The sequence below is a fragment of the Camelus ferus genome, chromosome 12, assembly GCF_009834535.1.
Source record: "Camelus ferus isolate YT-003-E chromosome 12, BCGSAC_Cfer_1.0, whole genome shotgun sequence".
Classification (NCBI taxonomy): Eukaryota; Metazoa; Chordata; class Mammalia; order Artiodactyla; family Camelidae; genus Camelus; species Camelus ferus.
The window spans coordinates 65,480,263-65,496,427 of record NC_045707.1 but is presented as its reverse complement, the minus strand read 5'-3'; the positions used below and the strand labels follow the sequence as shown (position 1 = coordinate 65,496,427).

The following is a 16,165-nucleotide window of genomic DNA, read 5'->3' as shown; positions in this document are numbered from 1 at the left end:
GAAATTCTGGGGGTGGGGTTTAGCAATCTGTGTTTTAACACTACCTCCAGGTGATTCTGACGCCCTCTCAAGTCTGAGAACCACTGGCCTTGTGATGAAAAGCATCTGAGGAGAAAGGCTCACATTCAAATCCTGGCTGCATCATTTACTAGTTAGGTGACCAGATTCAATGACAAACCTTTAGCGCATCTGCATCCCGCAGGGAGCCTGACAATGTCCTCAATTCAGGATTCCTCTCACTCCTCGGGGGAAAGAGCAGTTAGTGAGTGCTGCCAACCTAGGCTCTGTTTTTTACTTCTTCACACCCCAAGGCACGAAAGGCTGGTAAACTTGGGTATTAGAGAATAATTTACAAACACTTCTGCGATCACAAAAATAAACAAGACAGCGCTGTTAAAAAAAAAAAAGCCAAAAGCAAAGGCATTGTTTGCATCTTAAATTCGTAAGAATGGGTTCTGAATTATTTCAATTTCCCCTGCTTTTCTTAGTAGAAAATTTAAAAAAAAATTTCCTCCCCCACAGTTGTAGGAGATGCTTGTGAATTTGTTTTGCAGACAGCATGCATGTTAAGAGGCTCCCCCCCAATGCCCCCCCTAATCTGGCCTCAGATACAGAAACTGCCTCAGATGTTCAATGCCTTCCTGATTTTGTGGCTGAGGAATCCCTTTTTCTTTCTCCCCACCTCCTTTCGCTGCCTGGCATCTGACTCAGGGTCCTCAAACTGTCTCAGCTCACAGTTTCACAAGTTTCCAGGCTGGCCTCAGGACATTCTTTGGCTCACCTACCTTCATTTTTCCCATTGCAAAAACCTCTGAGCTTTCTTTATTTCCTTAACTAACCTTTTCTATCGCCTGTTGCTAACCCATAGTTTTCCAAATGACCCCTGCCAGAGTGACTGCACTGGAGGAAAAATTGTTCCCATTAATGACCAGGTATGAAAATTGTTGATTTCTACTTAGAACTACATTGGTACTAGGTACAGCTCCGAACTGTTTATCATGCATTTTTCATTTTGAATTCCTACAACAGTCCGGAGATGATTATATATATGCCTATATATACACACACACATCAAATATATCAAATACATTGCAAGTGAGAAATAGGCTTAGAGAGGACCAGACACTTGGCCAGGGTGAAAAAGTAAAGTGCAGGACCCAGGCAGGAAGATTCCAGAGTCCTCCAGCTATTGGCCTCTATTGAAATTCCAAGTGATTGGAATATAGGAATATGATTTGGCTCCTGCCCTTAAAGAACTTAAAACTCGTGTTGGGGATAGGTGAGATTTATACACACAACGCGAGTTAAAATAAAATCAAGAGTCAGCGTTTATGGTATTGGGTTTGGTATCTTTAACCTGTTTCCTCCGGTGCAAGATGCAGATAACAGCACCAACCTCAGGGGGTTTGGGGATGATTAACTGAGTTGAGCACTCGAAGCGCTTAATACAGTGGCAAGCAGCAAGCGTAAATGTTAATATTCAGTATTTTTAAAGGAGGCAGATTGGAGTGGTAAGAATACTGGACAGAGTTGGAAGGCGGGTGGATCCTTGCACCTAAAACTCTCGGAGCCTCGGTTTCCTCCTCCGTAAAATCAGGTGGCGGGAGGGGAACACGTCGGAGAGCAGTGAAGGATGCGGCCGCACGTAGCCTGGGGAACCGAGGGGCGCGGGGCTGAAAGGGTTAGCAACGGTCAGGGGGCGGGTTTGCGGGCGCCGGCGGCAGAGGCCCCGCCCCACCCCGCCCGGGAGGCCCTGGCCGCTCTAGCCCGCGAGCAGTTCCGGTGCCAAAATCCTTCCCTCCCCCGCTCCCCCGGAAGTGCTTTTTCAGGATTCGGGCCGGAGAGAGGCCTTGTAGGCACAGCCGCTGAGGCTCGATCGGCTCCGAAGAGGGGCTCCTTCCCGGGTCGGAGCCTGGGGGTCCGCGCCCGCCGACCCGCGCTCTGTTCCCTCCCAGCGCCCGGGCCGACGGTGAGTGGTCGAGGGAGCAGACTGCGACGGCCGCGGGCGGCGTCGGGGCTGGCGCTCCCGGGCCCCCGCTGCCCGCTCCGGGCTGCGGGCTGCGGGCTGCGGGCTGGGCTGTCGGGGATCGGGGAAGGGGGTTGTCGACCGCCGCGGTCTTCGCCCGGCCCGCAGGGCGGGAAGGAGCGGGCGGCGGGGCCGTGGGGTGGGCGGGGCGGAGCCGGGGAGGGGGTTCCCGGAGCTGTTGTTGCTGTCGGGACTTGAGAGTAAGGATGGGCTGGGCCTCCGTCCACCCGACCCCCTCAATTCTGCTCCCCCAAATCTTCGCGCTGCCTCTCGGATTTGGTTTTCTGAGTTCTACCCGGGGCTGGGAATTTGGACACCAGACTCTGTCTTGGGCTCTAGTTCCCTACTTTCGCGACCTATGGGTCTGTCCTCGGGCTCAGTAATTAGCTCGGGTCCCAGGGGTGTTGTCTTCTCGGTCCCAGGGCGGGGCGATGCCTGTGTAGATGCCGGGGATCTTTTGCAAGGCTTTCCATCCAGACCCGCTAGGGGTTGCCCAGGATCGATTTGGACGGCGCTTGGGACCGGTTCTGGATACGTAGGTCTCATTGTGGCACCAGCGTGCCTCCCATGATCTTTACTCACTCCAGTGCTTACTCAAGCTGTTGTTGAAGTCACTTCTTAAAAAAACAGCTTGCTAAGGAAAATCAGGAGTTCAGGTAAGTTCCCTTATTTTCTTGCAGACGTAAAAAATGATCCTATTCTGTAATCTGCACTCCTAATTCCTGGCTTTCTGAAGTCACAGTTTGATGAGTCCAGTCTGTGGCTGTTGCACGAATTGATTGCAGAGGGTTGGAGATTATTATACCTCCTTTCTCGAAGTCTGTATACCTTGCTATTTGGAACTGTCATTTCCCTTCAACTTTTAAAGAAAAATTGTTCTCGGTGACTCCAAAGAGGTTTCTTATACTGTTACAGCTGTTGCTGCAGTGCAGAGAGGTTCACATAGGTGGGCAGAGGTGTTTTGTTTTATGGGTTTTTTTTAAACAAAATTTTTATTGTGAGATGTTCACTTCAGATAAATTGAGCATTTCCTAGAAGAGAAAGTGATGTAGGTAGTTATTTTTAGTGAACAGATTTTAGGTAATAAACTCCTCCTGAAAGGTTTGTAGGAAATAGAATTTTCCACATTTGATAGTGGTTTTTGAATTATGATTTTAAGGGAATGCAGATACTGCAAATGTCGACTATCAGTAGATGACTATTGCTTTTGCAGTGTAGACACACATCACCTTTGGGAAACCAGTGCCACCCTCCTGCACTTCTCATCTTGTGCTTATGTTAGGCCTTATACTGTACTATTTTGGGTGCTTATCTCATTCTTTTTCCTCCCACCACTGGAAGGGTAGGTTATATCATGAATTAGGGGAAACAGACTGAAGTGACTAGTGAGCTCCCTTATGCAAAAGAGAATTTATTTCAGGGTTGTTGATCTTCAACGGGCAAAGGGTGGATGATTTTTAAAGTCCCTGGAAAACATTGTGGAGGGAAGATTAGTTGCCCAACTTTCAGGTTTAGATAGCAACTGTAGATTCTTAGCTATTTCAGCTGCTCTAATTGTTTAGAGCATATGATTGGAATGTTGGAATTGAGAGAATCTGGAAAAAGAGTCAAGTTAGATGTGGTTTGGGTCCATACTGAAGGTACGATAGTTAATGTTTTGAAGGGAAATATTTTAAGAATTGTGAGAGCAGAAAAAGGTAACTGGGAAAAATCAGATACCCTTAGGCATTGTAAATTTAATTATGTTCAGGTCAGTTAAACAGATACTGAACATTTGCACTGTAAATTTTGTTAATATTGTTCTAGTGAATTCAACTGATATTGCTAAGTTAGGCATAAAGTTATATTAGGCAACCCTGTTGGAGCAAGTAAAGATACAGCCACAGCAACTCAGCTTCATGTTTCAGCAATAATTTTCTGAGATGTGTCAGAAATCATGAAGAGCATATGAAATATTTAGGCGTGTTAAAATTTTTTTCTGATCGAAGGTTAGTGTGGTGTGCTTCGTAAAACCACCGGTAGACATTATAGGATACAAATGTTAAGTCTTTGGTCTTTAGGAATTTGAATTCTAGAAGGGGATGTCAGATATTTGCATAGAAATTTATAACATATAGAAATGTATGTAAATGCTTGCTACATGAGTGGTTAGACCTGAAGTTTGGAGTTGTATGAAAGGAAAATGGGTTCATTTTTAGCTCGAGTAAAATGGAAAGTGGTGGACGTATGGTCTTACTTATAAAGGTGGCTCTGAAGCTAGTGTTTATTTGGTGAGCACCAGGCTCTATGCTGGTTGCTTTACATATATTTTCTAAGCTTCACAAGAACATCTAAGCATATTTCTTAGTAATGAGGACACTGATCTTTAAATGAGTTCGGTAACTTACCCGACTGTGTAGCTAGAGGTAACTGAGGCTCAATTTGAATCCAGATCTGCCTGGTGCCAAAGCCTGTGTGTTTTCACTAAAGCATGCTGCCTGTCTATCAGCCAGTAACCTGAGTTCAGCATTGCAGAGGGTAAAAGGCTTTTCTAAGACAAACATTTAGGGACTGGGAGTAGGTGGAATGAAGAAGGCTTTTCAAATAAAGGGGATGATGTGAGCACAAGTGTGGAGGTGGGAACGTTCACTGTGTACTCAGAGGAAGGTTAATGGACCAGATTGCCTAGAATATAGGATTCATTTTTGGGAATAAGAGATGAGGTTTGAAATTTAAGCTGGAGCTGCATTGTAGAACATGTTTAAATACTGTATTTAGGAATATTTGGGAGGTAATGAGAAGCTACCAAGGTCTCATAGTGTAGTGTGTAGAATGATTTGTTGTAGAAAGCCGACTTTCAATAGAATATAAATACTGGGCAAGGGCATTGGTGTTGGGATGTTTGGGTGGGAGAAGGGATTGTTGAGGGAGGTTTGGAGGAAGTGGAGGTTGAAGATTACACTCATTTTAAGTGCGGGTGATGGCAATGGTGGTGCTATTACTAGAAATATAGGCAAGAAAGTGCATAATGAGATCAGTTTCGAATATGGTGAGTTTTTTATATGCTTGCCAAACAGTGGGAATGCCCAGAGTTTTTTTGAAATATGGGTTTGTAGTTCGTGAGGGAGAGAGGTCAGTGCTAGGCATATATTAAACATGGGTGTAGAGAATAATATAAATAGATGTACTAGTTAAATCTGTATAGGATGAGAGGGCCAAGGGAGAATTTAGACGGAAAGAAAAAAAACAACCCTTTATTTTAGATGGCATCTGTTTGAAACAGAAGGAAAAGACACTAAATAGATAATTTTATACAGTGGGTAAAAAATTTGATAGTCTGTGTACTGTTCCCTCACATTGCAGATTCTGATGGAGTAGAAAGAATAGATCATTGAAAATCTAATTGGAAAACAATACTTTCTTGCCATTGCTACCAAGAATACCATGCTATCATTACTCTATTTCAGAGAGGAGGAATTATTTCATATTCATTTGGTTCAGAGTGTCAGTCTTTGGTTACTGTAGAGCTGTTTTGGTCTTTTGGACGTTTGTTGGCAAGTGATATGCGAGGATTTGGAAGCAATTTTTCTGATACAGTATTCTATTTATTTATATGTATGACTTTCAATTTTGATTTCAGTATCAAGAACCTCTAAATAGTCAAAGATACTTTTTGTGCCCCTTATTACTACTGGCTACTAATAGTGCCTTTTATAGAAAATAGTGTTTAATTACATATTTTTCTTCTAACTCTCTTTTATAAGTACTTTTGATTAACATGAGTGGTTTTGTCTCTAATGTTTGGATTACCCTAGAGGAATAGAATAAGATACTTTTATTCATTATATAATGATACATATATAAGAAGTATATATTTTAACTTGAAAACTAAACTATAGATTTATATAATTTCATGTGGTTTTTCTGTTAATATTTAAATTAAGGGAACTTGTGTATTAATGTATAAAAGATTGTAATTATTTGCAGAATGAGGCTTAGAGTTGTAACTTTTTGAGGGTAAGTTGATGATTTTTAGATTGAGTTACCATGGAAGTGTTTATTTCCTTCTTGAGAGTTAATACATTCCTTTTGTTTTTTAGGAATATGTTTTTCACTCTATCACAGGCACTTAGGAACGTCCTAAGAGACCTGCGTCAGTGATGTTGGAGGCAGGGGTTTTGTGTGTGCTTTGTCTGGGCTGGTTAGCTTAGTTGCAGTGAGCCTGGTATTAATGAGGCAAAGGTCAGGAGTTCCATTTAGCTTCAGTGTGAGTGATGGCCCGGGAGTACACCTCTCACTCCCTCCAGCTGTCCTGGAAATTCCTCGGTTGTCATTGGTCACAAAGGTGACTGGATTAGGATGGATCTTTTTAACCGCTGGAAGAATATTAGAGAAAATTTAGCATAATGGTCAGGAACTCTGACTCTGGAATTAGACAGAGCTGTGTCAGAATTCTTGGTCTGTGACCTTGGGAGCGTCCCTAAACCCTTCCAAGCCTCGATTTCCTCATTATTGAATAGGTTAATATTTGGTTTGGGCATGTCCTACCATTGCTTTTTTTTTTTCCAAGTGGAGGTTACCTGCTTAGACTCGTGATTCCCAAATGCTGGACTGTGGAGTGGTGTCAGTCCACGAGGTTTTCTCTTGTCTAAAGTGCAGTGAGAATAAGTGAGCTTTTCACAGAGCTGCATCGACTGAGTTTAGAAGATAATATTTTTTTCTAAAATTATCTTTTATCATTTTTGGTATAAGCATATTCGTTTTTTAGTGAGATAATAGTGATGGTAATCGGTAGTTATTTTCTTTTTAAGTATCCTTGGCAGAATAAAAGTTGGCAACTCTGTGTTGGTCCCCCAGTTTTTTGTTTTGAAGATTATGGTTCTGTGAAATCTGAAAATCTTGGTTTGAACAGAACCAGGAGATGAGGGGAGAGTACGCATGCAGCATATTTATGCACATTCAAGTTAGGTTTCGGGGACATTCTACCCTTGATTACCCTGCAGGCGCTGTACTGGGATTCTCACTGCCACTGAATTTAATTTTGTCAAGTTTTACAGTAGTGCTTCTAGCATATTTCAAGGAGCAGTTCAGATTATTTTCAGTTGAGTTCAAACAAATTGCTCCAAATTATTTGTTTAAAGCTCTGTTTCTCAACCAGAGTCCCGGGAGGGAACTGGCGAACTGTGGGGGCTGGCTGGGGGTGCTGCTGTGAGCCATTACTCTGTTGATCAGCCAACAAGATAAATAACTCGCCTTTGACATCGTGTGGTAGAAATCGGCTTTCCTTTTCACCTCTTCTGCAGGATCCTTGAAGCTGGAGCTTCGAGAAAAGCTTTTTTATTTAATATAGCAAGTAAACCTTGTGCACATATCAGTATTCAAAGTGCTTTCTAGAGAAAGAGAATAGTTCACTACTTTGCATAATAGGTTATGTAAGTGGAGCCACAGAAGTCCTCCCGGGGACACAAAACAATTATTAGCATAAGCGCTTATTGAAATTGCATTCTGTTGTCTAGATGAGAAGCTGACTCCCTGGTTCTCTTAAAGCTGGGGGAAAACTTCATGGTGCAAACGTCACCTAAGTGACTTAAATTAAGGCTTAACGTTTGTTTCCTTTGAGTGTTTTTGGTTAGATAATTGAAAAAATTGAGAGTGCTATAGAAAGACTTAATTTGTGTTAGATTGCGTAAAGCAGAATGTTCAGGTTAAGTTGAAATAGCTTAGGCCACCTGTCCTTTAAAGAAAAACTGGAGGTTTGCTGCTTTAGATATTAAGAATGTTACTGTTTTATAGAGTTTTATTTCTGGTACTTAAAAAAATCATACAGAATTCATTTATTTTAACAGTGCTTGAATGTTTCCTCCAGAGTACTCCTAATGGTAGAAATGAATGGTATGCTCAGAAGTCTAGAGATGCAGCCGAGTGTCCTGCTATAATTAGATTTCACGGTGCCTATAGGGTTTTGTTTTTAAAAATTCATATGATTTTACATTTTGCTATTTCATATATATGTAGACAGTGTTTAAAGTACTGCCAACTAAAATTGGTGCCCCAAGAAGGGGCATATGTTCATCCTGTGGATTTTCGTGTCCTTATGACATGGCTCGTATTACAGTTTAGTAGCACTGTGCTTAAGTATTTAAGTTTGGCTTATTAAAAAAAAAAAAATCCTGTGTTCTGATGGTTTTGGTGGGACATAGGGGATGGCAAAGAGTTCCTGACACTTTCTATATATTTCTTAACAGCAAACTATTTGAAATACTACTAAGGAACTGTAGTTTCATAGAAATAAAGTGAGTTTGAGAGGAGATTTAATAAGTTTTAAGATGTTCTTACTTTTATAATTAAAATGATTCAGTTATCAATGTTTCTGGTGTTATAAAAATATAGAACCTGCTGCAATGATTGAAATGATCTATATCTGTAATATTTAATATAGTGGCCCTCATGGCTACTGAACACTTAAATGTGTCTAGTGTTAGAGAGGAACTGAATTTTTAATTTTATTTAATTTTAATTTGTTTAAGTGTGAATAGCCACTTGTGGCTACTGTAGGGTTAGGAAGACAAGAGGGAGAAGAGAGGTTAGGAGTCTTGAAAGATTAGGCAGGGACCCAGCGAGTAGTTTTATGAAATAATGAGTCTTGTTTCAATTTTAAATACCAAGTTTTGTGAAGTATTGTAGAGTTTTAGGGAGTGATCACTAGTCTTTTGGGTTTTTTCTTATGTTGATTTTAAAAATTTACTTCTATTACAAAAGCATGTAGTATAATAAACATACAACTTAAATAATTATAAAATGAAATACGAGATGCCACTAACTGGCTTAAACAATAGAACGCTGCCTCTCTGAAGCCCCTTCGCACTCCTCACCACTTGTGTTCTCAGACATGCTTCCTGCGTAACTACCGTCTGAATTTTGTTAATCATTCCCTTGTTTTTCCTTTTATTTTTAGTGAAAATATTTTTAAAAATCCATTTTCATCTCTCTTCACATTTGGAAGTTAAACTCTATATGTTTTCCTTTATTTTAGTTCTCCCTGACCCCCAACAAATTAGATACTGTTGTTTTAAACACTCTTGCTTTGATTTGCCTTTGTATTTACAAATGTCTTTGCTCATTTCCATTTGCATCTCAGACCTTCTCTCTGGGCTGTGAGTTCATTTTTTTCTCTTCCTGAATATCCTTTAGAGGGTCTGTTGTTGGAAAGTACCTTAGTCTTATTCCTGAAGGTGGCTTTTTTGAGTGTGCATTCTAGGCTAGCAAGTTTTTTTTTTTTTCTTTATTATAGATCTTAATTCATTCTCTTCTGTCTTTTACTGCTCTTAAAAAGTTGGTAATTCATGTAATTGTTCCATTATAGATGAGGTTGGCCCTCTTATCTACAGGTTCTGCATCCTTGGATTCAACCACCTATGGATTGAAATACTCCGGGGAAAAATTCCAAAAAAGCAAAACTTGAATTAGTTGCATGTTGGCAACTTTTTACTTAGGATTTACATTATGTTAGGTATTACAAATAATCTAGAGTATACACAAGGATGTGCCTAGGTTATATGCAAATACTACACCAATTTATGTAAGGAATTTGAGCATAAGAGGGTATTCTCTGGGGGATTAGAACGATTTCCCCCTCGGATAGCTGAGGGACTGCTGTATCTGTTGTTTCATTATAGGTAGTTCTAGAATCTTTTCTTTGTCTTTGGCATCCAGCACTTTGATTTTGATATGTCTAGAAGATGGTTTCTTTTTATTTCTCATGCTTGGCATCCACTAAGCTTTGGAATCTGAAGATTGGTGTCTTTCAACAATTTTGGAGAACTTTGGGCCATTTTCTCCTCAGAGTTTATCTTCCATATTTTCGATCTGTAAATTGTATTTGAATGTTAGATCTTTTTTCTCTACCTTCCTTGTCTCTTAACCTTTTGTATTTTCCATTTCATTATCTTTCTGTATTGTGTTCTGGAAAATTAGTGTCTTCTTCCAGTTAGCTAATTTTCGTTTCATCTGTGTTCACCTAGTTTATTGAAATTTTTTTTCAGTTTAACTGTTATATCCATTTCTTTATTGTGGTAAAATGTACCACATAAAATAGAATTAACCCTTTTAACCATTTTAAAGTGTATAGTTCAGTGATATTAAGTATATGCACATGGTGCAACTGTCACCACTATCCATCTCCAGGACTATTTTCATCGTCATAAACTTCATGAAATCTGTACCCATTAAACAGTAAATCCCTAGTCCCCCCCTTACCCAGTCCCTGGCAACAACTATCTTACTTTCTATCTCTATGAATTTAACTATTCTAGGTGCCTCATATAAGTGGATCATACAATATTTGTCCTTTTGTCTGGCTTATTTCATTCAGCATAATGTCTTCAAGGTTCATCCATGTTGTAGCATGTTTATTGAATTTTTAAAAATTTTATTTACTATATTTTCATTTCTAGAAATACCATTCAATTCTTTCTTAAGACTGTCGATCCTTTTTTTTATAGTTATTCCTTTTTTAGTTGCATTCTCAAGATAACTTTTATTTCTTAAAAACTTATTACATATTTATTTTATATTTTGTGTCTAATAATTCCAGTATCTGAAGTCTTTGCAGATATGATTGCTTGTTTCGTTGGCTCTTGCTCATGATGCTGTGCTTTCTTAATTTGTTTTATAATTTATTTGACTGAAATTCTTTAGAACTTTCTCTATATTAGTTTTGCAGAGTGATTCTTAATAGTATATAGCTTAGAGCATATCAGTAACCCCCTGAGATTAGTATCCTGTTTTCTCAAACTTTTTATTTTGAAATAATTTCAAACTTAAAAGTTGCAAGAATGGTAGTAGACTCCTGTATACCCTTTACCCGTATTCACCAGTTTTTAACATTTTGCCATATTTGTCTTATGGCATACATACACAGTATTATTTATTTTTGTGAACCACTGGAGAATATGTTACATGCCTTTTTAATTCTTAATACCTCAGGGTGTATTTCCTAAGAATAAGAATATTCTCTTATGCAATCACAGTACTGTTATCAAATTCCAGAAGTTTAACATTGACAATTACTTTAATTTACATTCACTTTATATTCGAATTCTGTCAATTTGATCATGTCTTTCATTTGGTTGCCATTTTCCTTTAGTCTTCTTTAAATTGGAAGAATTCCTTAGCCTCTCTTTTTGTCTTTTATGCAGTTAAAAAACACAGGTACATTTTTTTATTTGTTTTGTTTGTATTTATTACAAGTAAGTTATTTTATAGAAAGCTTTTCAGTTTGAATTTGTCTCATTTGATCTGATTTGCCTCATGACTTAATTCAGGTTATTTATCTGTCTTAAGTCAGACTGCTACAAAAGTGATGTGTTCCTCTCAGGATATCATAATTGGATATACATAATGTCCATATGCCCCTCATCAGCGGTTTTAATTTTGGTTGGGGTGTTGTCTGGTTTATTCACTGTATAGTTAACGGTTTTTCCCCTTACAATTAATAAACAATCTGTAGGGAGGTCCTGGCGTTTATTTCTTCAAAATGAAAAGCTAAGTACAGTAATAATATACCTTTCATATGTGCAGTGCTTTCTAGGTTGCCAAGCATTTTTATACAGATGTACCTCATTTTATTGCTTTTTTTGGTTAAAAAATTTGCTTTTATTGCACTTTGCTCTATTGTATTTTTTTTTCCACAAATCAAAGGCTTGTGGCAACCCTGTGTCAAGCAAGTCTATTGGCATAATTTTTCCAATAGCATTTGTTCACTTCATATTTCTGTTACATTTTGGTAATTCTCACAATATTTCACACTTCTTTATTATTATATTTCTTATGGTGATCTGTAGTCAGTGATCTTTGATGTTATTAATGATGTGCTGAAGGCTCAAATGATGGTAAGCATTTTTTAGCAATAAAATATTTCTAAATTAAGGTATGTATTTTTTTAGCCATCGTATATGCTGTTGCACACTTAACAGACTATCGTATAGTGTAAACATAACTTTTATATGCGCTGGGAAGCCAAAAAATTTGTGTGCCTTGCTTTATTTCAAAACTCACTTTAGTGTGGTGGTCTGGAACTGAACCTGCAGTATCTCTGAGGAGTGTGTGCCAGTGTTTTATGACTTAATTTTAATATAACAATAGTACCGCTTTTATAGTTCTGAAAAGTAAGATGCAGAAACATAGCTAGCTAATAAGAGGTAGCATTGGAATTCAAACCCTGGTTTTCTTAAGATTCTTTTTCACTAGATACAGCTGCCTTTTAAGTTGCTAGAAAGACTGTTAACTTAGAGCCTGGTCTATGTCTTGTTCACTGTGTTGTCCGTACCTTGGACTGAATAAATAATATATAGACATGAGTTGCTATCTGACTTAAGGCTCTTTCATGGTAGTTGTTCTAGTGTAATTGTATTACTTATTCACATTTTATATATAAATATAGATATATAATATGTAAGTACATATAGGTATATAATATATATAATTGCTTAGAGCTTAAAACTTGTGTGGAAGGTTTTTTTTTTTTGATGCTTCGCATAACTCTAGCCAAGATTTTTCAGATTAAATAGTTGATGGATTTGCAGATAGCAAAGAAAATTTGGATTTCTTAAAGGCATTGGGTGATAAAGATTAGTGAGGCAGATTTTCTGGTACCAGTTCAGTTCTTTTTCTGACTTTTAAACAAGTCTTTAAGATTCGAGTGATCAGAGGAAATGATTTAAAGTTTTCCTAAGGCACCTTTTGCATTGATGCTAGAATGTTTGATGTGGTGAATTGGCAGAAGCTGGGCCCTATTCAGATTCACCTTTTCTTCCTCTTCCCTCCTTCCTTCTGCATCCCATTCTTGATAAAAGCTGGAGGGACTTGGGCATAGAACCTTGGCTAGAACGTGAATTCAGCCCTTGAAATGGAATCAGTATATAGTTATGGGGCGCCTACTAGGTATCAAAAACCGTGCTAGGTATTGAGGTTAAAATGGTGAATTAAGGCAGATGTGGTTGCTGTCATGGAGCACAGTCCAGAGGCGATGAACTATTACATCCTTTGTCTGTATTAGTCATTCATATATTTAAATTGAACGTAAGTAAGAAAATCTTATTATATCTGCTGAAACTTTTCTGGCAAGGAAGAAAATTTTGAGGACTCTTACTTGATGGGTTATGTCTGAAAACTGTTCAGTTAAGCATATTCTGAAAACTGACTGATAGCTTTAATTTAAACTGAAGCCTTTTATTAAAACCTGACCTAAGTTAAATTACATTCCATATAAAGCCTGCCATTTGCCTCCTATGGGGTTTTGTGAATAGTTACTAGGAGCAGTGTCTTGGAAGTTATATGTTACATGGCTCTTTTACATTCCCTTGTCTCCCACCCTGTCAGAAAAGCTTATTATTATACATGCAAGTGCATGGATTTTTTTTTTAACTTTTATTTTGACTTACAGACTCATAGGAAGTTGCAAAAACAATAGGGCCCTATGTACTATTCACTCAGTTTCCCCAGTGGTGACATCTCATATAACTGTCATACAATGGGGAAGCCAGGAAATTGACATTGGTACATTACTGTTAACCAGACTACAGACCGTATCCAGACTTCACCTACATTTCTGTGTGTCTGTATGTAGTTCTGTGCAGTTTTATCCCATACACAGTTTTTGTAACCACCACCACATTCAAGATACAGAACTGTACCATCCCCACAGAACTCCTTAGCGCTGCCTCTTTATGTTTATAACCCGTCCCTCCACTACTAGTTTTGTCACTTTGAGATTTACATGAAAGAAATTATAGTGTGTCCCTTGAGGCGCATGTTTTTAAAATATAATTTGTTTTAATTCTAAACATAAAGTAACGTTTCAGAGTGGGTAGATAATAGAAAAAACAGATTGTGAATCTACCACTCCAGTACAGTCATCATTTGGGTTTTTTTTTTAAAGCTCTTTTCATGTGATGTTTTATATCATATTTATAGTGTATGCTCAATCTCGTTTGCTTTTTAAACTTAACATTATATTAATATTTTCTGTGACCATCGTACTTAATTTTTGCTATTATAAGAAAGGTTGCAAAAAATACCTAAAAACATACATTTTTCTTCATATTTTTAGTTATTTCCTTATAGCAGATTCCCCAGATGTATACTGAGCCAAAGGATATGAGGGTTTATTAGTGTGGAGATTAATTGTTTTAGTGTATTAGTGTAGAGGTCAAATTGTTTTTCAAAAGGATGGTAGATGGTATGACTGTTTAACTGTATCTTTGTTAGATTGAATATTAGTGTTACTTTCCACCCCCAACTTAATAGGTGAAAAGAGTACTTCATTTTTCTAATTTTAGAGTGCATTTCTTTATGTAACAGTTTTCCCATGAAGAATAAAATTGATTGTAATGTCAAAATGACATGAACTTTTTAAAATGTGATTTTGCTTTTAAATAATTTGGTAAAGCATTTTAATATCTATGTCAGTGTTCAACAGTTCTGAGCAGGAGGTGGAATCACCAGACCCTTCTCTTGACCTCACCTGGAACCTCTTCAGTTTATAGGTTTGTTACCCACAGCATGGTTGCCGGTTTCTGCTTTGCCTCTCCAGTCTCTGCCATTATCTCCTCCGCAGCCTGGAGCTTTGACCTTTTCTTTGTTCCCTCTTCAGAGAGCAGCTGCTCCTCCACTAGCACCGCACCAGCACCTCATTCCCTTTTCCTTCTTCCTTGTCAGTTGTGTCAGCTGTAAGCTCACGCTGATGTGTCAAGGCATTACCATAATGTTATCCCTGCAGTTCAGTGTCACCCTGGAACCTGCAGTCTCCTGCTGCTCTTAGGGGCTCTTAGGAGTATCAGACGTCTCTGCCTTTTTGATGGCCACCAGGGAACTTCTGTGGCTCATCATGTATGGAGTATGTATAATGCACCCGAATACAGAAATAACAGTAACAAGGAAATTGCACCCCCCCCATAAGGTGAAGATATTTTTTATGGATGGGTCCTTTCATTAGAGTTCTGGATTTTTTTTTTTTTTTAGCATGATCTACATCCATAAGGATCCAACTTGTCTGTTAAATATCCTAGTTGTATCCCTTTCTAGTAGAACAGAGAATTTAAAGCCACTTTTAATGTATTATATAAAAATTTCTACAGTTTTATGCTTACCCTCTATTCTTTTTAAGCTGTTTTACATACACCTAACTCTGTAACAACTTTAAAAAATAATTAGCCTTTGAATTTTTTTGAACTTTTCGACATAATTTTCAGGGAAACAACCCCTTTCACTCATAATTCATCCGTTTACGTAATCTTAAATTACATAACTGCAGTAACAAGTACAGTTGGCATAGATGGATTTGGGAACAATCCGCTGGCTCCTGTTAAGCGTCTGGCTCACTGGGTGAGAGTAGAAGGGTGAGCACACGTTAAGAACGTGGTCCGCTTAGAGGACTGCCGGGTGCAAGTGGTCAGCCTGTGATGGGCATCAGGGAGTGACGTATGGAGGGACTGAAGCCTTTTATTTCTGTAAGTTGATAAAGTAGAGGTCTATTAAATGAGTTTCTACTGAATTATCCAAATTTCCATTTTATAGAGGAGAACAGTGAGGCTTCCAAGTTAGTTCAGTCAGATTCCCAAGGTCAGGCAGGTTAAAGTGGTGGAGCCCTAGGATTTGTATCCAGAGCTGTGTCAGGTTCAAGACCAGCGTGTTGTCTTACCTCCTGTGCAGGTGTTGGATGCCTTTCAGGTCGTCCTGTTTACCCAGTCATTAAATACTCGAGTGGCCTTCAGGTCATGTAGTGTTTTTACAGTTATCATCCCACATCTTGGGCCCTCCATTCATTTTGCTCCTTAGTCTTTCTTATGTACTGTGTAAAAAATGAGGGTGCATTCTAATGTGAAAATTAGGCTCATAACATAAGCATCTGTTTTTGTTTTATATTGGCTGTGTACATGTGAGGACTATGACTAAGATCTTGCAGTGTTGTAGCTTCCGAGGTAGTTATGAAGTAATCCAAGAATGTAAAGGGTGAAAATGGAGAACACAGATAGAAACTTTGCTCTTCCTTCTGTTAAGTTTCCTTCTTAGTTTGGGATCTGATCAGTCATCTTTATCTGTGTCATTTCTTATTATGTCATGAAGCATCAATTGAGTGATTAGGATTTAGAGAAAAGGACA

General features: G+C 38.6%; 1 protein-coding gene across 2 annotated transcripts in view; it reads left to right on the top strand.

The window, feature by feature from the left end:
- Window positions 1–1,806: 1,806 nt before the first annotated feature.
- Window positions 1,807–16,165, top strand: part of FRS2 (fibroblast growth factor receptor substrate 2) — a 104,959-nt gene continuing 90,600 nt past the window's right edge. For both annotated transcript variants that reach the window (XM_032493787.1, XM_032493785.1), the window contains exon 1: window positions 1,807–1,969. The gene's annotated coding sequence lies outside the window, so the exon portion shown is untranslated. The remainder of the gene's footprint in view (window positions 1,970–16,165) is intronic.